The sequence below is a fragment of the Mustela erminea genome, chromosome 7 (assembly GCF_009829155.1).
Source record: "Mustela erminea isolate mMusErm1 chromosome 7, mMusErm1.Pri, whole genome shotgun sequence".
Classification (NCBI taxonomy): Eukaryota; Metazoa; Chordata; class Mammalia; order Carnivora; family Mustelidae; genus Mustela; species Mustela erminea.
Genome location: NC_045620.1, coordinates 56,296,041 through 56,319,233, shown reverse-complemented (window position 1 = coordinate 56,319,233; position 23,193 = coordinate 56,296,041). Strand labels below are relative to the sequence as shown.

At 43.0% G+C, this 23,193-nt stretch overlaps 1 protein-coding gene across 2 annotated transcripts in view; it reads right to left on the bottom strand.

The window, feature by feature from the left end:
* The window catches only part of TGFBRAP1 (transforming growth factor beta receptor associated protein 1), a 73,811-nt gene extending 52,959 nt beyond the window's left edge, over nt 1–20,852 (bottom strand). The window contains exons 1-2 of one of the 2 annotated variants that reach the window (XM_032351691.1): nt 20,734–20,852; nt 2,365–2,401 (exon numbers count right to left, since the gene is read on the bottom strand). The gene's annotated coding sequence lies outside the window, so the exon portion shown is untranslated. The remainder of the gene's footprint in view (nt 1–2,364; nt 2,402–20,733) is intronic. The other variant, XM_032351690.1, reaches the window with a different exon arrangement.
* Nucleotides 20,853–23,193: the final 2,341 nt, after the last annotated feature.

The window sequence follows — 23,193 nt, the reverse complement described above, 5'->3', positions numbered from 1 at the left end:
GGGGAGGGTGGGAACACTGTAAACTTCAAAGGAATCCCATTAGGTTATCCAGAGATTCTGCATTTTTCCCTTACAGGCCAGGAGAATCTTTCCCCTGAGGAATAGATAAAGAAGGTGTGGTGTGTATATACAGTAGAATATTATTCAGCCCTGAGAAAGAAAGAAATGCTGCCATTTGTGAGTGGGTTTTGAGGGCATTCTGCTAGTGAGATAAGTCAGACAGAGGAAGATAAACACCGCATGATCTCACAGGTGGTATCTTAAAAAGTCAAACTCATAAAAATAGAGTTCAGTGGTGCTTCGCAGAGGCTGCGGGGTGGAGGGCAACTGGGGAGATGTGGTGTAGGGCACCAACTTGGAACTAGGAGATAAATAAGTCCTGGGGTGCTAACGCACTGCCTCCCAATTATCAGCAATGTATTACAAATTTCACAGTTGCTAAAACAGAATCACACGGGGGTAACTGAAAGCTGACAAAATAATATTCTGGTACTTCAAAGTGGTTTATTCCTTTAAGCAGCAGAGAAATTTTCTCCGTGAGCTAATTCACAGGATAAACTCACTTAGAGACAATATGAATCATAAAAAGATAGACTGTGGGTCATGCCTCTCTGTATTATCATTAAGTCCAGCTTAGTGGGGTCTGAAGTCAGAGACGTTTTAACATGGTAATAAAATTGAAAATTTCCCCAAGATGTACAATCCATACTCTATTATGTGATCTCAAACTGATCTGAAATTTAGACATTTTTGATAGAACATACCCTTAAAAGTATGGTCATTTGAAAGTGCAACATTTTAATATTTTTCTCAAAACTGCAAAATACAGACCTGGTGAGGAAAAGAGACTGAAAGTATTAATAGACAGAGAGCAATTTAAATAATGATGACATTACATACGCAACAAGCACTTCTATGTGTGCAAAATAAAGGGCACTGTTCCATTTCCCGGGAGTATCCCAATCTCATTAAGGAAGAAGGACTAGAAAAATAAGCAAGTAACAGTGTAAAACACTATGTACTAAGAAACAAGTTAAAATATTAGTAATGACTTTCTACCACCTAGAGAGCCTACACACCCCCGCTGGTGACATTAGAATCTAAGTGAATGTCTTTGAAAATGCTAATGAGAAAATCCGAATTTTCTTTTGCAGGCATACACAGAAACAAACATTAGCTTTCCATTCACGCCTGCAGCCCCTGTGAAAGTCTCTTGCTGCTCTGGCATCTTCCCTCCTATTCTCTACGTTTCTTAAATTTCAGCTCAAAAAATGGCAGTTCCATTCTTTCTGCTACACACCTAGCGGGGCAGCAGCAATTCTGAGGTTATCCGTGAGCTTCAAAAATGTCTTTCCATGTTCTTGACTTAAGATCAGTTACAACAGTTCCAGAGGCTCCCAGAAGCCCAGGAGAGCTGATTCAGATGAGTTTTATAAGCAACGCAACACCAGCTATATATCCTGTTTTTGTGGACACTGTCCCAGAAAGCAAGTATCATGTCCATACGACCCTCCTTGGAAGTTCTACCAAACAATTAGGAATCAGATAATACTAACTTGAAATAATAAATGTTCTGGAGAATAAAATAAAAAAAAAAAAAGGAGAGGCACATGTCCCACTTCATTTTATAAAGCCAGTATAAAGTATAACTTCACTATCTAAACCTGATAAGGATATAGAAAAAAGAAAATCCTAATCATTCTTACTTATAAATCAACATGCAAAAGTATTAACTATTAGTGCACTGAACACACACAGACACCGTATGAATAAGTTGGCAAGTGATATTGGCTTAAGGTAATAAAATCTGTTGGTTTAATTCACATTTACAAAATAAAAGAGAAAAAGCATAAAACAAGGAACAAGACTATTGCCATCTGTTATGCATAGATTATAGCCCCAAATACATTAAAGTCCTGAATCCCACTACTTGTGAATAGGACCTTATGGGAAACCAGGTCACTGAAGATGATCAAGTTAAGATGAGGTCATTGGCGAGAGGTGTAATCCAATACAACAGGTGTCACTACATAACAGGGAAAATTTGGTTACAAGGCAAGACAGGCATAACGGAAAGACATCAAAACACAGGCGGATGACCACTGACAAACCAAGGAACTCCTGGGGCTACAGGAAGGCTGGCCAAGGGACCTACAAAAGAGAGTCCCTCAGAGTCCCTTTAAAGGAGCTAACTCAGGGGACACCCTGAACCGAGAATTCTACCCTCCAGAACTGTGAGGCAATAAACTTAAATGTTTATTTATTTATTTTTAAAATTTATGTTGTTTAAGTCACTCACTCTATATAGTATTTTTTTATGGCAGCCCTAGCAAACTAATGTACCATCTCTATTTAACATTGTACTGGGAGTTTCTGCCCGTTAAGGAACAGTTATAAAAACCTGTAAACAAAGACATAAAACTGTAATTATTTACAGATGTTATTACTGTTTATATGGAAACTCACAAATAATCTTTTAGAATAACTAAAATTTTAGAAATTTTGTTTAATTTTTAAAAAATCAACTTATCGAACTAAACTGCATTTCCATCTACAATTAGGCAACTTAATCTTCCAAAAAAGATATTTACAATCATATTAAAAAATTAAGTATGAGGGAATTATCTAACATAGATGTATAAGATCTTTATGGAGAAAAACAAAATCTTATTGTCCGACATTAAGAAAGACTAAATAATAACCCCAGCAGACTTTTCTGCAAAAATTGACAAGCTGGTTTTAAAATTGAAATGGCTAGGGCGCCTGGGTGGCTCAGTGGGTTAAGCCGCTGCCTTCGGCTTGGGTCATGATCTCAGGGTCCTGGGATCGAGTCCCGCATCGGGCTCTCTGCTCAGCAGGGAGCCTGCTTCCTCCTCTCTCTCTGCCTGCCTCTCTGCCTACTTGTGTTCTCTGTCAAATAAATAAATAAAATCTTTAAAATTGAAATGGCTATTAAAGTACCTATATCATCAAAACAATCTTGAAAATGAAGAAGAAACTTGAAAGACCTACATTAACTCATTTCAGAAACTACTATAAAATTGCAGTAATTAAGATATTAGGAAAGACAAACAGATCAATGGAACAGAAGATCAAGTCCAAAATTAGACCTACATGTACACTAGAACAACTGGATAACCTTATGAGGGAAAAAATTTACCTTAAATATTCCTACCTCACACTATATACAGAAATTAATTTGAGCTGCATCAAATTATTTTTACAAGTAAAAGCTAAAACTATAGGCTTTTCGGAGAAAACACAGAAGAATATCTTTGAGACGTTGGGGTACATAAAGATTTCTTAGGATGCAAAAAGCACTGACCATAAAAAATAAGTTGATAAACTGGATTTCATAAAAGCTAAAAACTTGTGTCCACTAAAAGATGGAATTAAAGAAATGAACAGGCAAGCCCCAGACTGGGAGAAAATTTGTAATACATACATCCAGCAAAAGGCTCATATCTAGAATATATAAAAACTTCTACAAACCATCAATAAAGAGACAAACATTTTTTTTTTTTTTTAAATTCAGAAAAGAAGGTATATGAGGGGCTCTAGCCTGGCTCGTTTGGAGGAGTATATGACTCTTGATCTTGGGGTTATGAGTTCAAATTTTAGGGATTCCCTAAAATAAATAAACTTAAAAGAAAAAAAGAGGGTATATGAGTGACCAATAACAGCATGAAAAGATGTTCACCACTATTAGTCATCAGAAAAATTTTTCTTAAGCCATAATCAAATAACATTTCACACCTATTAGACTGGTTACAATTAAAAAGACTGGCAACACTACATGATAATGAGAATGCAGAAAAACTAAAAATCTCATACATTGTTGGAAGCTGTATAAAATGGTACCATCCCCACAGCTGACATCATAGTCAGTGGTGAAAAACTGAAAGCTTTTCCTCTAAGACTAAAACAAGGATGTCCACTCTTGCCACTTCTATTCAACACAGTATTGGAAGACCTAGCTGCAGTAATCAGACAAGAAAAATAAATAAAAATTATCCAGATTGGTAAGGAAGAAGTAAAACTGTCAGTGTTTGCAGATGACATGATACTATAAACAGAAAACCCTGAAGACTCCACCAAAGCAAAACATTAGGATAAATAAATTCTGTAAAGTTACAGGGGTACAAAATTAACACAGAGAAATCTGTTATAATGAAGTAGGAGAAAAAGAAATTTTTAAAAATATATCATTTACAACTGCATTGTAAATAAAATACCAAAAAATAAATTTAACCAAGGAGGTAGAAGACCTACACTCTGAAAACTATAAAACACAGATGGAACACACTGAAGATAACACAAATGAAAGACATACCATGCTTATGGATTAGAATAATTAATATTGTTAAAATGTCCATACTTTTAAGCAATTTACAGATTCATTGCAATCCCTATGAAAATACTGATAGTATTTCCATAGAACTATAATAATCCTAACATTTGTATGGAACCACAAAAGACCTTGAATAGCCAAAGCAATCCTGAGGAAGAACAAAGCTGGACATACCACAGTGCCAGTCTTCAAAATATACCACAAAGCTGTAGTAATCAAAACAGTATGACACTGGCACAAGAAGAGACCCATAGATCAATAGAACAGGACAGAGGCCCCCAAAATAAAACCACACTTACATGGCCAACAGAGGCAAAATATACAATGGGGGAAAGGCAGTCTCTTCAATAAATAGTGTCGGGAATACTGTACAGCTACATGCAAAAGAACGAAACTGGACCACTTCCTTATACCCATACACAAAAATTAATTCAAAATGGATTAAGGACCTAAATGTGAGACCTGAAACCATAAAACTCCTACAAGAAAAAATAGATAATAATCTCTTGGACATCAACCCTAGCAACATTTTTCTAGATAGGTCTCCTCAGGCTAGAGAAATGAAAGCAAAAATAAGCTATTGGGACTATGCCAAATAAAAAGCTCTTACAGTGACGGAAACCATCAACAAAATGGAAAGGCAATCTACTGAATGGGAGAAGATATTTGTAATATATCCAGTAAAGGGTTAATATCCAAAATACATTAAGAACTTACAAAATTTAACACCAAAATAAAAAATATGGTTGAAAAATGAGAAGACCTGAACAGACATTTTTCCAAAGTAGTACAGATGGCCAACAGACACATGACAAGATGCTCAACATCGCCAGTCATGGCGCCATGAGATGCACCTTACACTTGTCAGAACAGCTAGTATCAAAACAAGAAATAACAAATGTTGGTGAGGATGTGCAGAAAAGGGAACCCTCATGGATCGTTGGTAGGAATGTACATTGATGCAACTACTATGAGAAACAGTATGAAGGTTCCTCAAAAAATTAAAAATAAAAATGCCATGCAATCTAGTAATTCCATTACTGGGTATTTACCCAAAGAAAATGAAAACACTAATTCAAAAAGATATACGTACCCTTAGGTTTACTGTAGCACTATGTACAATAACCAAGATATGGAAGCAATCAAACACCCATTGATAGATAAATGGATAAAGAAGACATGATATGTATATATGTTACATATATGTCTGTATATATCTATATAAAATATACATACTACAATATTACTCAGCCATAAAAAAGACCTTATGGCAACACAGATGGAGCCAGAGAGTACTATGCTAATTGAAGTAAGCAAGACAGAGAAAGACAAATACCATATGATTTCGCTTACACATGGAATCCAAAAAACAAAACCTAAGAACAAAAAACAACCCCTCAAAAACAAACAAACAAACAAAAAAAAATAGAGAACCACAAAATAAACTGAAGGTTCCCTGAGGAGAGGGGATTGGAATGACGGGTGAAATAGGTGAAGGGATTAAGAAGTACAAATCTACAGTTATGAAATAAACTAGTCACAGGGATGAAAGATACAACATAGGGAATATAGTCACTAATATTGTAGGGGCACCTGGGTGGCTCAGTCGGTTAAGCATCCGCCTTCAGCTCAAGTCATGATCTCAGGGTCCTGGGATGGAGCTCCATGCTGGGCTCCTTGCTCAGCATGGAGGTCACTTGTCCCTCTCCTTCCCCTTCTGCTCCTCCTCCTCTCTCTCTCCCACTCAAATAAATAAATACAATCTTTTTTAAAAAAAAAAAATATTGTAGTAACACTGTATGGCAAAAATGGTGACTACACCTGTCATGGTGAGCAATGAGTAATGTATAGAATTGTGAAATCATTATATACGTAAAACTAATAATACTGTATGTCAACTACATTTCAATTAAACAAAATGGTGTCATCACTGCAGAAATATGACTTTTTAAAATAAAGTTAAACATGCATTTACACTGTTATTCCATAATTTCACTCTGAATGTTTCCAGTTCTCTCGAGTATATAATCAATATCTGCAAAAAGACTTTTACCAGAACACGCGCGGCACCCTTATTCATAATAGCCCCAAACAGGAAACAGCTCAGTTTTACTCATTTGTATCCATTTCAGAGTGGGGTGTTCACATAACTTGGAAGTAAAAAGGAATAAACTACTGCTAAGCAACAATATGAATGAAATCAAAAACACCGAATGAAAGAAACGAGACACATTTGGTATATGTTCATTTATATGAAGTTCAAAAGTAGGCAACTCTCCTCTCTAGCAACAGAAATCGAAACAATGTTTACCTTGGAGACAAAGGGGGACCAAATGGAAAGGGACACAAGGAAACTTTCTGGGATGACAGAAACATTCTAGATTTTGTTTTCGGTATTGCTTACACAGGTGCATAGATTTGTCAAAATTCACTGGGCTATGCACTTAGGGTCTATATATGCAATTTCAGTAAAAATCCTCACTGGTAAATGTGTGTGTAACTCAACTTGAAGATTATGAAAGTCATTTGGCAGAGAAGAGCCTTCAAAAAAAGCAAGACACTTCTGGAAAAGATAAGGTAAGGAGACTTGACTCAAAAGATAAAGTGTGACATAAAGCTATGGTTATTAAAATAACGGGGTACTGGTACGAAGTGAATCCAAGAAAACATGTCCAGGCTCCCAGGAACAGATGTGTGCACCTGGAACCTCCCACTTTGACGAGAGTGGCATTGTTTATCATGGGCTGTATGCAGAATCTTTCATGTTCAATAATCAGTGCAGGACAGCAAAGGAAACAGTCAAAAAAACTGAAAGACAACCGGACAGAATGGGAGAAGATATTTGCAAATGACATATAAGGTAAAGGGCTAGTATCCAAAATCTAGAAAGAACTTACCAAACTCAACACCCAAAGAACAAAAAATCCAATCAAGAAATGGGCAGAAGACATGAATAGACATTTCTGCAAAGAAGACATCCACATGGCCAACAGACACATGAAAAAGTGCTCAACATCACTCGGCATCAGGGAAAAACAAATCAAAACCACAGTGAGATACCACCTCACACCAGTCAGAATGGCTAAAATTAACAAGCCAGGAAACGACAGATGTTGGTGAGGATGTGGAGAAAGGGGAACCCTCTTACACTGTTGGTGGGAATGCAAGCTGGTGCAGCCACTCTGGAAAACAGCATGGAGGTTCCTCAAAAAGTTGAAAATAGAGCTACCCTACAACCCAGCAATCGTACTACTGGGTATTTACCCCAAAGATACAAATGTAGTGACCCAAAGGGGCACAAGCACCCGAATGTTTATAGCAGCAATGTCTGCAATAGCCAAACTATGGAAAAAACCTAGATGTCCATCAACAGATGAATGGATAAAGATGTGGTACATATATACAATGGAATACTATACAGCCATCAAAACCACCCCCCAAATCTTGCCATTTGCAACGATGTGGATGGAACTAGAAGGTATTGTGCTGAGCGAAATAAGTCAATCAGAGAAAGACAATTATCATATGAGCTCTCTGATATGAGGAATTTGAGAGGCAGAGCAGGGGGTGGGGGGAAGGGAGGGGAAAAAATGAAGTAAGATGGGACGAGGGAGGGAGACAAAACATAAGAGACTCTTAATCTCAGGAAACAAACTGGAGGTTGCTGGAGGTGGCGGGGAGGGATAGGGTGGCTGGGTGATGGACGCTGGGGAGGTTATGTGCTATGGTGAGTGCTGTGAATTGTGTAAGACTGATGAATCACAGACCTGTACCCCTGAAGCAAATAATATATTATATGTTAATAACAAAAATAACAATCAGCAGTGCAGGACAACTGGATACCTGCATAGAAGAAAAAAAAAGAAACTCAATTCCTACCTTCTACCATGGATCGTAATTACTCCAGATGGATTAAGATCCTTAAGAATGAGAGGCATAACTTTAAAACTTTGAGAGGAAAATATGGAAAAAATATGTTTATGACCTTCAGGTAGAGAAGAATTTCCAAAATAAGGTGCAAGAAAAAGTACAAAGACCAGGAAAAAAGGATTAACTTTGTTCATGCTAAAATGTAAAACCTCTGTTCTTTAAAAGACATTGTGAAGAAAATGACCAAAAAAAAAAAAAAAGAAAAATCCCTGGATGATACAGGGAACTCCTGCAGAAAGAAAGTTACAATGATCTCATAGATGAATGGGGAAAATCTGTGAGCATGTGTCTCTCAGAAGAAGCATGAACAGCCAACAGACATGAAAGAATGCTCAACCTGATTCATCATCTGCAGCTGCAAATTGTAACGACCATGGGACTTCATTTTATACCGTGAAACCAACAAGACATTTGAAGTCCGATGATGTCAGCTGCTTGCAAGAACATGGGAGCAATGAGAACTCTCTACGGAGCTGGTAGAATCTTCTAAACTGGCAAGACCATTCTGGCACCATGGAGAAGACCTTGACATTAGGAGTAAGCCAGCGATCCCACTTCTAGGCACGTGGCTTACAGAATTTATGTTAACCAGGTGATAAGCAAGAACATCATTGGCTGCAATCTTGTTTGAGACAGGGACACTGGGAGCAGCTCACGATCCGTGGACAGGACACAGCGCTGAACGGCAGGAGAGAAAGAGCTGCAGCTACCAACAAGGACAGATCTCCAGCTAAGGGGTAAACTGCAGAGTACTCTACACTGAATGATCTGAGAGGCTCTGTAAGACTCAAAAATATGACAGTCCCTCTAATAAACTGTTTAGGGTTTCAGCCATATATACTAAGATCATAACGTGAAGTAAGGGAATGATAAACAAAAATTCAGGGAGGCAGGATAGAGAGTAAGGATAGGCTAGATTTCAAAAGTATTAGTAATGTTCTGCTTCTTAAGCAGAGGTTGCTTTATTTTATTTTTTAAGATTTATTTATTTATTGGAGGAGAGGGGCAGGGGGAGAGAGAGAGAATCCTGAAGCAGACACCCTGTTCACCATGAAGCCCAATGCAGAGCTCGATCCCAGATCCTGAGATCATGAACTAAGTCAAAACTGAGAGTCGGACGCTTGACTGAGCCACCCAGGTGCCCCAAACTGAGGTTGCTTTTATTATTATTCCTTATATCTTAATTCAGACTATAAATACTCCATAAATACTCCTTTAAGTGTACTGAACAGTAATTAAATAATATGTGTGCATACACACACCCACTAAAAATCCTCTCATTTCCCCAAACCAGCCTACTGGGGAAACAGACCTAGAAGCTCAGCCTAATGAACTTGGTAAGATTGACAAAATGCACGTTGCTTGTCTAAAATTTCACTGAATGGGAGCGTCTGGGTGGCTCAGAGGGTTAAGCCTCTGCCTTAGGCTCAGGTCGTGATCTCAGGGTCCTGGGATTGAGCCCTGCATTGGACTCTCTGCTCAGCAGGGAGCCTGCTTCCCTCTCTCTCTCTCTGCCTGCCTCTCTGCCTACTTGTGATCTCTCTGTGAAATAAATAAATAAATAAAATCTTTAAAAAAATAGTTTAAAAAAATTTCACTGAATGAAAACATTTATCATAGACATAAATGGTTTACTTCTAATTTCTCAGTTCATCTAAATCCAGTGCTTACTTTACACTGTACCCATATTTACAAAGTCCAATATACGTCAGTCAGCCTATCAGTGATTCCCACAAATCCCCCTAGATTCTTAAAGACAGAGGAAAATTCTAACACATGATGGGATGCCCAAGAAGGTAAACACATCCTCTGGGGTCCCAGCTCCCAGAAGGCCAGCTTCTTCCCCCCCGGACCTCTCCCCAGCTTCAATTCACCTTCCACATAAGCACAGCTGACCCTTGAGCAACCCCCAGCACAATTCAAAATCCACGTGTAGCTTTTGATTCCCCCGAAAGCTTAACTTTCTAGTTGCCTACTGTTAAACAGAAGCCTTACTGATAATATAAGCAGTAGATTAACACATATTTGTATGTTATTTGTATTATATACTGTATCCTTACAATGAAGTAGGCTAGAGAAAATATTATTAAGAAAATCATAAAGGGGACGCCTGGGTGGCTCAGTTGGTTAAGCAGCTGCCTTCAGCTCAGGTCATGATCCCAGCGTCCTGGGATCGAGTCCCATATCGGGCTCCTTGCTCAGCGGGGAGCCTGTTTCTCCCTCTGCCTCTGTCTGCCTGTGCTCGCTCTCTCCCTCTCTCTGATAAATAAATAAAATCTTTAAAAAAAAAAAAAAAAGAAAATCATAAGGAAGAGTACTGTATACATAGAAAAAATTTATAGTTCTGCATTTATAGAAAAAGATTTCAGTACTGTATTTAAATTTAAAAAATCCAAGTATAAGTGGACCCATGCAGTTCAAACCCATGTTTTTCAAGGGTCAACTGTATCTCCACTCTTATTTTTGAACCAGTTCAAGATTGGAATTACAAAGTACCTTGCTCCCTCTTCATTTTCTCTGTACTAAATCCCACCAAGGCCAGGACTCATTTAAAAAAGTCACACAGAAAGAATAAACATGGACTAAGACAATGTTTGAAAGAGATTATCTCGATGTAGAAACAGGCTTGTAGTGCAACATTATAAGATTAAAGAAAAAAAATACATCTGTGTGTGTTCGTGTGTCTGTTTATATAGGTAAAAAACACATACATGGACCCCTGATCTGAGACAGAAATAAATACATTCTGCTATAAGAATGCTATGATAAAGTGACATTGATTAAGATGAGATCTTTATCACTCATTATTATTCTTGAACTAATAGAATGACACTCTGCTAGCTGCTGTCACAGAATGTGCATAGAATTTGTAAGCAACTTCATGATGGATAAGGTGTCCCATGTGTCTGCAAAAACATCTCCCACTGGAGAATTATAGCAACACTTTAAAATGAAACAAACTCAGGTGCCTGGGTGTCTCAGTCGGTTAAGTGACTGCCTTCAGCTTGGGTCATGATCCTGGGGTCCTGGGACCCAGCCCCCCATCAGGCTCCCTGCTCAGTGGGCAGGCAGCCTGCTTCTCCCTCCCTCTGCAGCTCCCCCTGCCTGTGCGCGCTTGCTCTCTCTCTCTCTCTCTCTCTGTCAAATAAATAAATAAATAAGTAAATCTTAAAAAAATAAAATAAAATGAAACCACCACTTCAGAGGCCTGTCAGCTCTATGTGTCAGAGGGTTAAAACTCAAAAACTCACCAATGGGTAGGACAGCCCTATTATAGCAGATGCCTTCCTATAACAAGCTAAAGATTCATTCTTCTTCTACATTTTAAAAAGGACACCTGTCAAAAGTCAGATTTGCTATTTTTCTCAATTTACATTAATTTCTTTTGAGTTTCTTGACAATCCATCATAAGTGAACAGAGATCAAACAGTCATCCCAATGTCTGGGCTGAAGTCAGGCCAGGTTCACAGCCATACAGGAGGATGGGCAGGAACATGGACCTCATGCCTAAAACAGCACCATGTTGTCACCGTCCTTAAAATGTTTTGGAAAGTATGCTGCTGCCTCACAGATAAACTCCAAACTCAGCATAAGATAGACAGCCCTCAAAAACCCAACCTCAGGCAACCTTTCTGCTCCTAGTATAAAGATGAGTTACAGCTATTGACTTCCTCATATCAGTCCCTGGTAGACCCTGTTTCCTGATTACCCAGCTACATTCAATTCCAAATTCTTGAGTCGGCTAGTTGCTTGAGTTGGAAAGTGCCAAGATCTAAGTCTGTGAGTATCCAAGCGACTCTACAAACTGACCAGTTGTGAAGAGGGATCCTAAGCCAAAACCACTCTCTGAGCACCTTTTCAAGGGTCTGAAACCATGAGTCAGGAAAGAGGTACCATTAACCACAATGGTTTGTTTGAATTTAACAGCATAGCAATCCCTAAAGTGAAAAGCACTGCCTCACTCCCATCTGCCGACTGTAGTCACTTGTACATATGGAGAGAGGTAATGTGTGAGGGTCAAAGCTGGGGTCGGAGGTGGGCATGGGGGGACTGCATATTTCACCCATAACCCCACACTGGCTGATCACAGGAAAGCAGGTACATTTTTACCCAATGCCTGAAAATGTGCAGGCATTGTCACACTGTTCCTGTGACCTGCAGTATTTCTATACAAAACAAGGACTTTTAAAAAATTTGCATTTTGCCATTTTAATAAAGGACTTGCCTTTTATGGAAAAAAAAAATGTTTCTTAAGAAGTTTCTCATTTACTCTGGTAAATATACTTACTATGAATACATAAACAGATACCAATATCCATTACAGGGGAAAACCTTCATGAAAACTGAAAAAACCAACTCTAAAAACCAAACCTAGAAGGGAGTTAAGCAAAGCCGTCATCCGCCCTCGTGCTCTTGGAAAGGGCTGGGAGGGAACACAGCGCCTCCTGGGCTCCATCAGCTGTTTTTGGCTCCATGTCAACGGGTTATTACATGGTCCCCTGTGATCAGGTGGGGCAGCAGAAACACAGAGGGCAGAGCTGATAGCACATCACTGTGGGGAAGAAGGATCCAGAAAGGAGGGCCCCGCAACACAGAACAACATTCTGCTGACTGCCATGCAGGTTCAGGCTGGTCCTGAGAGATATTGTGGATGGGAAAAGTTAGAAACCAGTAAGGGGGACCATTTTCTGTGATCTTAGCCATGGAGGCTGACCCACGCTGGATCTGGGCCAGCCAGAAACGTCGGGAGATGGGCTTGGCTAGTTGGTATCAGCCCAGCTCAGGTTGGCTTACTACAGAAAGCAGAAACAGTGTGGGCAGTGGCTTGTGACCTACTGCCCGGTGTCCAGGGGGTCCTGGGCTCTGACCTGCCTGTCCTCCTCCCTCCCACCACACACTCATTGTGGGCATCAAGCAGGGCAGGTAGGTGGGACTGGACACTCATTTTCCTTTGATCTGGAAACCTCTATTTCCTATGCTATGTTCTTGACTGAACGAACAGCCAAATCACAGACTCAAAACTTGCTCTTGGGTGGGAAGAGGGAAATCTTGCTAGCAAAAATTCTTCCACTGCAAACTACCTTCAGATGCTTGCTTTGTGCTAAATTAGCAAAATAAAATCGTAATCAAAGTCCCTACTAAAAACAAAGTGCTACTACTGGGTATTTACCCTAAAGATACAAATGTAGTGATCCGAAGGGGCACGTGCACCGGAATGTTTATAGCATTAATGTCCATAACAGCCAAACTATGGAAAGCGCGTAGATGTCCATCAACAGATGAATGGATAAAGAAGAAGTGGTATGTATACACACACACACACACACACAGGAATACTATGCAGCCATCAAAAAACCCCCAAAATCTTGCACTTGCAACTATGTGGATAGAACAAGAGAGTGTTATGCTGAGCGATCTCTCTGATCTCTCTGATATGAGGAATTTGAGAGGTGGGGCAGAGGGAGGGAAAAATGAAACAAGATGAGATCGGGAGGGAGACAAACCATAAGACACCCTTAATCTCAGGAAACAAACTGAGGGCTGCTGGCAGGTAGGGGAGTAGGGATAGGGTGGCTAAGTGATGGACATGGGGGAGGGTATGTGCTATGGTGAGTGTTGTGAAATGTGTAAGCCTGATGATTCACAGACCTGCACCCCTGGGGCAAATAATACATTATATGTTAATTAAAAAAAAATAAAGGCAGAACATGTTCTGGCAAAACAAACAAACAAAAAAAACCAAAAAAACTAAGTGGTAAACATCCCTACTTCCTATGGGCGTTCACAGTGGCCTTCAGTCTGCAGAAGTAACTCTCTCTCTCTCCCTTTGTATCAAATAAATACATAAAATCTTTTTTTAAAAATCCAAAGGAAAAAATAGAGAATTTATCTTAGTAACCACTCGAAAGTCAGATGAAACTTGGTAGGATTTAAAGACTCAGTAGTCACAATTTTTCCAATGATAAGAAAGCTTGACATTTTTGCTTTTTAAACTGCAACTGGGTCCTCTGACAGATCTCCCCTAAATTCTCAAGGGAATATACCAGTGAACTCAGGGGACTGGGCACATGGAAGCAAGAAGAGACATGATGGGGAAAAAGAAGAAAGTTCTGTTCTGGCTCAGCAGGGGCATGGCCAGAGGAATCAAATACTGGGGCTCGGGCAGAGTGCTAGGGACAGTTTCAGCACAAAGTTGCCGGCAAAGTTTCTGCACAGTTGCCGCTGCTGTTTCAGGGGTGGAAGGCACGGCCATGGACTGCATCCCAACCTTAAATTAAGATGTAACTGAGGGAGCACCGGGGTGGCTCACTGGGTTAAGCCTCTGCCTTCGGCTCAGGTCATGATCTCAGGGTTCTGGATCGAGCCCCGTGTCAGGCTCTCTGCTCAGTGAGGAGCCTGCTTCCCCCCTCTCTCTCTGCCTGCCTCTCTGCCTACTTGTGTGCTCTCTCTCTCTCTAATATATAAATAAAATCTTTTAAAATAAATAAATAAATAAAATGGAACTGAGGCATGTTGCTGTTGGGGTATTTTAGACAAAAATTGATCACTGCACCCTAATCATGAGAAAACACTAGCTGAGCCCCAGCTGATGGACAAACTACAAAATCCCTGACTCTCCTCACGAGTCACTAAGGTCACGAAGAGCGAGAACTGAGCAAGTGTCATAGGTCAGAGGCCAAGGACACATGACAACCACATGCAATGTGGGGAAACTGGATCAGAAGCAGGATTAGGGAACAGAAAACAGAGGTCAGTGGAAAAACTCGCTGAAAATGATTAGTGTATATAAGTTTGGTTAATAACGCTGATGTTAACATATTAGTTTGGATCACTGTACCACACTTGCTCACAAAAGGGGAAGCTGGGGAAGGACATACGTGAGCTCTGTACTCTTCCCAGACTCTTCCGTAAGCCCACAGGCACTTCAAAATAGAAAGTTAAAAAGATAACTGTAATCACAGTTTATTGATTTATTTATCTTGCCTTCGAGTAATTGGACAGAGAAAAAGGAGCTCCAAGAATCTCCTTTGTTAACTGGAGAAGAGATGCTCAGAATGATCTGGGTGTCACTAACCCACAAGGACAGAGGAGAGCGCAAAGTGACTAGCCATCCAGCAGAACCTCCCTAGAGCCTCAGGCTATGCTGAGGTGATTCTACTTGCTGCTTTACTGAGTTACTTTTGGAGGTGATTTTTTCTCAAGTTTGCTGTCCTAGCTTAAAATGACGTGTATCAGTAATACCTACAAATTGAGTTTATTGGTTTTGTTTTGTTTTTACCTCCTGAAAATGCATTTCAAAGAGGAAGGTTTGGGACTTCTGCTCATTTGAGGTGTTTCTTCCCACTGACAACTTCAGACTGAACTGGGGCAAATGTGAGCTGATTCCACTGGGTCCAAAATCTGATATACTATGAGCTTCAGGAGAAGCAGGCAGGCAAAGGGCTCTGAGGGAGACCAGTAGGGTTTGGGGTCAGCAGAGCTGGAAAAGAACAGAGATGAAGGCTTCCAAGGTAAGGATTTGGGCCCCAGAGTTAACCCAGAGAATTGTGGTCAAGCAGGAATGGTCCAAAGCAGGCATTCTCAACATCAGTCTGGGGATTGTGTGCTCCACAGCTTGGACATCTGCTCATGAACTTGGCCAAGTCACTTCAAGCCTCTGTACCTGTTGCCTCCTTGTAAAACAGAAATTTGGACTGGACTATAGACTTCCCCTATACTCCTCTCTAGCTCCTCTGGAGGAAGGGTAGTTAATAACAGTACCATAAGGGAACAAAGACTTCTAGAAGACTCAGTGTGTGCCAGATTCTTTGTTAAGTAGTATCTCCAGGCTCACAAGGAGCCTATAGGTAAGTACTATCATTATTCCATTCCGCAGAGGAGGAAACAGATTAGAAAAGCAAAATGACCGTGGAGAGCTGGATTCCCACCCAGGTAGCTTGACTCAAGCACCCATCCCCTTAAGCACTGCACATACAGCCTGCCTTGGGGTAAAGACTGCTCCAAGTGTGGACTGAGGAGGGGCACCAACCAAAGACAGCCCCTGCAGATTCCCTTACGTCCACCCCCTGAGAGCCCCAAAAGCCCTGGGTTTGGATACCACACACATGATGTAAATGATTTTCTTCCACTCCCACAGTTCTCTGAGAGGTGGATACTATTATGGACGTGAAGACATTTTTCAGTGGCTTGTTCAAGGTTACACAGCTACAACGGGAGGAAACCGGCTTCAACCCCAGTTCCTGTTTCTGATTTCATGGCCCTATTCTTTCCACTCTAAGGACCGAAGGGGGCAAGTTGATCTCAGATCCTCTTTGAGAATTCAGTCCTCCTGAAGGAAGTGACAATTCTAAGCATGAGGCAACCACGGTACGAGGCCTTCAGATGATGTCCTGTCATAGCTCACTCAGGGACACTTGTTCCCAGCAGGGCCCTCACTTTCCCATGCTGAGTCCAGAAGAGGAACCCTCTTATCATCCTTCAGCTTACCTTCTTGCCGCCAAACAGCTTACCCCCCCGCACCACGGCCCCCTCAGCAACTTTAGTCACAAATAAATGGCTCTTAGCAAATGTGGTGCAGTGTCAGCACCACCATACCAAATTTCAGACGCAGAAATGATATATATGCTCCCACTTTGCCCCACTGACCTAGTAATTTTATCAAAACAGGATATACGCTTGTGTGACTTAAATTCTTATGGAACGGTACCCCAGGCTGGCTCCTGTCCCATGTTCTCCGCTTTCTCACAGCCATCTCCTTCGTGACTCAATCTTAAATTTGCCAGGAATCAACAGCAAAAGTATTGACTTGTTCCACAGACAACACTTTCCTCTTTTGATAAGGACCCAACTGGAGAAGTGCTTCATGTTATCTTTGCCCTCATGTGAGAGAAATAGTGTTCAGACTAGCTATCGCACTAACGAATCTGCTCCAGTGAGCCGAAAGTGCACCTAAAAGAAGAAGAAGAAAACACAGCTCGTGTCTAACGTCACCTTTGTCATCCTGATAGTAGCAAGGCTCATACGTTTATGTAATTATTCATAGCTGGTATCATTTTCCTTGGCACGTACATGTAAATACACATACATAAATGGACACACACAAATACACTATGCATATTATACATATAAACACACACTCTATATGCATACGTATGATATGCAGGCATCCTCAAGTATGTATACACTATGTACGTATACAAACACACACACATACCATATGCATATACACGGTATGTCTATGTATGTGTATTTTATATACACCCTATATATACTGTCAGCAGTTACAACTGTAGGGATTTGGGAAGGGAAGGAGGGGACAGAAGAGGAGCAGGGGGGCACTAGGTCTCAAGGGCATCTCTTTTAGTGCATCTCCTCAATACTGGACCTTCAAAGAGCCACAAAGAATTGCGGAGTGCCTGCTGGAAGCTAGGCCATTGTCCTCTTTTACATTCAGCATTTTCTTGAGTCTTCCATTTACTCAAAAGCAGTTACTTGACTCTCGAGAAAAGAGAAAAGATCTTGCTCTCAAATCATCTGCAAGATTGCACAACATGCTCCGTGAGTGCTCCTGTTCTTTTGCACCAAACACTCAAGCTCGTTTGGGGTGGCCCCGAACTGACGTGTTACGTCTGCGTTCATTTAGGAGTTACGTGTTTTTTAATAAAGCCAAACGGGTCAGGTGGGCCACAGAGGAGATGAGTTGTAGAGTCCTGGCCAAATTGTTCCAGCAGTATCCAAACATCTGGCTACCACAAAGGATTCCTTTAATGTATTTCTAATGAGGACTGGATTCAGACCAAGATGAAGAGGCTTAAAGCAGTAAGAAAAATGTCCTCATGCTTTCTTAAAGGATCGCACATTTTTAATACTGGTGTGAAGGAAGAAATCGTAACAACTACTTTTTCTTTCTTCCTCCATAAACAGAAATGCTAGCTGCAAATCGGGCCTAGAAAAAGCATTTTTAAAATAGGGAGTTCTGGGCTTTTAAAACTGGTCCACTAGAGGAAGAGGCCCTCTTACAAACTGCTGTTGTTGGAGGGTTGGGTGAGGCTGGAGGAAGCCCCCCCCAACCCATCTCCCCAGCCCCTTGATGGTGGTAAGCTCTCCACAGGCCCTTGGACCAAGGGCCGCTGTTACCAGGCATGAGTGCAGGAGGAAAGGCAGAGGACCTGAAAGTGAGGGGCAGTGCCACAACTTTCACCTGAAATCTTTGTAAAATGTACACTGTGAATGTGTACAGCCAATTGGAATTCAGAACCCACTACAAGTCTAACTCCAGATTAAAGTATTCATCGGGTTAACAATTTCTCAGAGCAGGGGCCCCCAGGTGGCTCAGCCAGTTAAGGGTGTGCCTGTGGCTCAGGTCATGATCCCAGGACCCCAGGATGAGTACTGCATCAGGCTCCTTGCTCAGCGGGGAGTCTGCTTCTCCCTCTACCTTCTGCTCCCCCGTCTATGCTCACTCGCTCGCACTCTGACAAATAAATAAATACCTTAAAAAAAAAAAATTCTCAGAGCATAAAACTACTGATTTTCAGAGCTGGGATACAGCTTTACAGCCTCATTTACATTTATTACTAATTAATCGAGGACCTACTAAGTGCCAGGCCCTGTGCCAAATGCAGTTTCTTATTAGAGCACATGCATCTTTCCAATATGACTTCTGTTTTGTTTTGTTTTAAGATTTATTTATTTGACAAAGATCACAAGTAGGCAGAGAGGCAAGACCCTGGGATCATGACCTGAGCCAAAGGCAGAGGCTTTAACCCACTGAGCCACACAGGCACCCCATGACTACTGTTTTGATTGAGGAAATCGAGATGCAGAACTTTCCATCAGTTGCCCAAGGCTCACAGTTAGGAAGCGGCAGGAACAGGGTATGAACCCAAAGCTCCATGCTCATCACCACTGTGGAATAGCACTGTCCCCGTTTTGTAGAGGAACTGGAGGCCGAGGAAGGCTCACTGCAGACAGTTCCAAGGGATTCTGGTCAGTACTCTTTCCGGTGCCACACATCAAAGAGGCCACTTCAATGACTGCTGAATCTGCCCGGCTAGCAGAAATGGAAGGAAAAAGCAAGGGAAGTAGCCAGCCAGAAGTTCCTATTAATTGACCATAGCTCTGAGAGCTTCCTGCTGACCAACAGAGAGATGCAAGTCCCCATCAGGAGGGAGCAGTGGGCACAGGCAGGCCCACCCACGACCTCAGTTCTGACTCAGGTCGCCATTCACACTGCCCTAGGACCCTCCTCACATACCTGTCAGTTCTTTCACCTGTCACTAAAATCACACCAGCAGCCGCCTGCCCTCACTCCGGATGGGCAGGAGGCTAACCACAAGCACTTCGTCAAGGATAAAACCCTGCTCCGACAGGTTTTGACCCCAGTGCCGGCCCGATACAATCCATTAGCAATAAGAAGCTGTGTGAACCCCAATTTCAGCACCAGATAGAATCCCCAGGAAAACCAGGCTGGGGGGGGGGGGAGGACTTTCCGAGGATCACCCAACATCCCCTGGGAAGAAGCAATGACAGGGGCAGACAAATGGAGACCACAGCTCCTGTCTTTTGTTTTTGTTTTTGTTTTTTTTTTTTTTTTAAAGATTTTATTTATTTATTTGACAGAGAGAGATCACAGGTAGGAAGAGAGGCAGGCAGAGAGAGAGAAGAGGAAGCAGGCTCCCTGCTGAGCAGAGAGCCCGATGCGGGACTCGATCCCAGGACCCTGAGATCATGACCTGAGCCGAAGGCAGCGGCTTAACCCACTGAGCCACCCAGGCGCCCCCACAGCTCCTGTCTTTAAAGTCGTACCCATATAACCCACAAGAGGCAAGCGGAGAACCCAACTTCCATCTGCACCTCCAGAAGGCAATGGAAAGGAAAAAATCCCATAGGGGTGGCAGCTTCCAGCCCTTGAGGTCTCTTCCCTTCTCCCTGGCATACCCCTGCCCAGTCTGCCAGTTCAGGGGCAACAATTCAGGCCCGAACGTGACCCGGAATTTGAACTCTTAAATCCCAAGAGCTCCAGGAAACATCAATTAAAGCGACAAAACCATTCCTTACACGGAGTGGCGGGGCTAGGGGCGCAGGGGTGGAGTCCTCGGCTCCTCCCCGCCAGAAAACCGAAAGCCTACCCCAAACCCGGGACTGGGTCTTCTTGGATCTTAACCCGCCCAAAGACACACACCCCTCACATCATCCACACCCGCGGACCCCAAGCCCCGGCACACCTGCCCCAGCCCACACGCACGTGCACACTGGCTCACCCCAACAAGCCCCCGCCCCCCCAGGCCTACACACCTGTCCTCCTCCCCGCTCACACACACCTGCCGGCTCGCGCCCCGCCCCCACCCCCCTAGGCACCCCCTCCTCACCGCTCCCCGCCCCACCCCCTCCGCTCGCTGCCCCCAGCACCCGGCGCCCGTCCCCACTGGGCCACCGCCCTCGGCACTCACCCGCGCGGCGCCCGCCGGCCTCCGCGGTCCCGCGCCGACCCTGCGGCCTGGGGCCCCGCGCCGCCCGCCGCCGGCTCCCGGCCTGCCGCTCCTGGGCTGGCCCGGCCCCGCCGCCGCCGCCGCCGCCGCCGCCGCCGCCGCCGCTGCTTCCCGTCACGTGGGGCGGCCGCCCGGCGCCGGCGGAGGGCGGGAGCGCCGCGGTCCCAGCGCGGTCCAGCCGGGCCCCGCCGCCCCGCCGCCCCGCCGCCCCGCGCCCGAGGCGGCTCTAAACTGCGAGCTGCGCCGTGGTGGGCTGCCTCTCGGCCTCAGTTTCCTCCCGCCTGCCGGGATCACTACTGCGCGCTCGCCTCGGGGCGGTGCGCGGGGTCAGATGAGTTAATTCGTGTAAAAGCACTTAGAACACCGCCTGGCACGGGGTGGGTGCCCCAGGAACGCCGGCGGGGACTGCTGTTGTTAAGGTATTTTCTCCTCCCCCACCGGCACTCAGAGCTTCGGGAAAACACGGGCCCTCCCTGATTTGCTCGCCGCTCAGTTTCTAACACGTACGCGGCGCTGGGCAGAGGGTAGGCTCTCGGGAATACCTGCCGAGTGAATGAATGGACCAATCAGTCAATGAGTCCTGGAAAGGCTTGACCGCGCTGCCATCTGACAGAGTTGGGCTTGGGGAGTTGGCTAGTGGGTAGTACCCGCTGTGGGGCTGAAGTGTCCCTTTGCATAGGCGCTGCCCAACACACCCAAGCCCCTGGCTAATCCAGAGCCCCTGGGGCCGAACGGGACCCCTAGAGAGGACTGTACATTTACATGACGCATTTATTTTAAAGGGGAGTCCTGGGTCTTTAGTAAAGTCTATCAGTAGCTATTCCTTTGCGTCATCAGCTGCAATGAAGAATCCTGGGATACTACAAATCCACGAACCTCTCTCTTCAATATATAGTCAAAATCCAGTCTTAAGATGGAACAGTTAGGAACCTTCCTCCAGAGTTGTTAGCGTTCCATTATTAGCATATAAACGGCAAATTTTCCGAATGGTTTTCCTTGACTTTAAAACCCATCAGTGAGCTGTGGCCCCAGTTTTCTTCTGCCACCGCCCCCAAGGGATCGTAAAACAGTTGTTATCCTGAATCTGGAGGCAAATACTGGATTCTACTCTGCAGTCTTCTGTTTCAAAGGGAGAAGAAACAATGACCCCTTCCCCCAATAAAGTTAAAAGGAAATAAAGAAACACAAGAAGCAATCTTCGGTGGCCTGTCCTTTACCCACCTCCCTTGTAAGTTCATGGCCACACACATGCCCCCCCCCCCCCCGCCGCCCAACGAGTGCTTCAGTTCTGCCCAGTGGAACCAGATTAGCATTGGTATGGGGAACTGGTTTCCCTGAAGGGCAGAGCTATGACCAGCAGTTGCACTTCAAGGGCAAGAGGTAGTGAGTGGACTCAAATCCAAGGAGGCCTGCAGCCAGTGGAGCCAGGGAGCAGAAAGGCATCAGAGCAAATTCAGCCCAGTCGCCTCATTCTGCCCAGGCTCTGGGAGAATATGTGAGTGACCATCACCTAATCACTGAACCAGCTGAGCCTAGGATTTGTGCTTTTCTATGTTAGTGCCCTACTCTACATCATACAGAGAGCTGTGCAAAACTGGTTGCAGAGGTGACCATCTCTTGAATGCCAGATGCTGGTGGTACAGCAATGATTTCATTTAAGCCTTGCCATATCCTTATGAAGTGGGCACTAGTAATGTGCCCACTTTTGCCCTCAAAGCAAAGTCCCAAAGACTTGTCCCAGTTTCCATGGTGGTAAGAATAGAGCAGGAAGAAGAATGCGGAATTCAACACCACAGTAAATCTTTTTTATTAAGTTAAATTCTATTGATTGGTTAGTTGATGGAGCATTTGTGTTCTGCTTTAAATAATCGAGAAGTCAAAGTGTGTATTAACTAAAAAGAGGGGGAAAAAGATAATTCAGAAATAATTATTTCCTTTGTGAAAGATTTCCCATAGGATTCTTAAAATGGCAAGTTCCACATGTGCACATGATTCCACCTAGAAACATCTGTTCTTCCTGGAACTTTCCAAGAAGTCTGTTTCACATATGACAAACACCTGGATATAAATAATTATCCCCTATACGTGCAAATATCTGCATTGGGCTTATTCTAAATTCCTAGTGTTGTTTTGATTGATTACACTGAAGAAGAAATATCAAAGTCATATGTTTTTCGAAAGAATTTTCAACTTCATTTATTAATATTTAGTAACTATTCTTGGGCCCATACTAAACATGTTAAGAGCAAAATTTTATAGAATATGCAAAAGATGAGTTCTGACAGATTAATGATGATCAGGAGTTATAAGATACAAGGGAATCCTTTCATAGTTTCTAGTCATTCCCCAAACTTAATATCCTCTACTTACACTTCCTCATACTGGGTTCCTCACTTCCTCACTGGCTATCAGCTCGTGAGG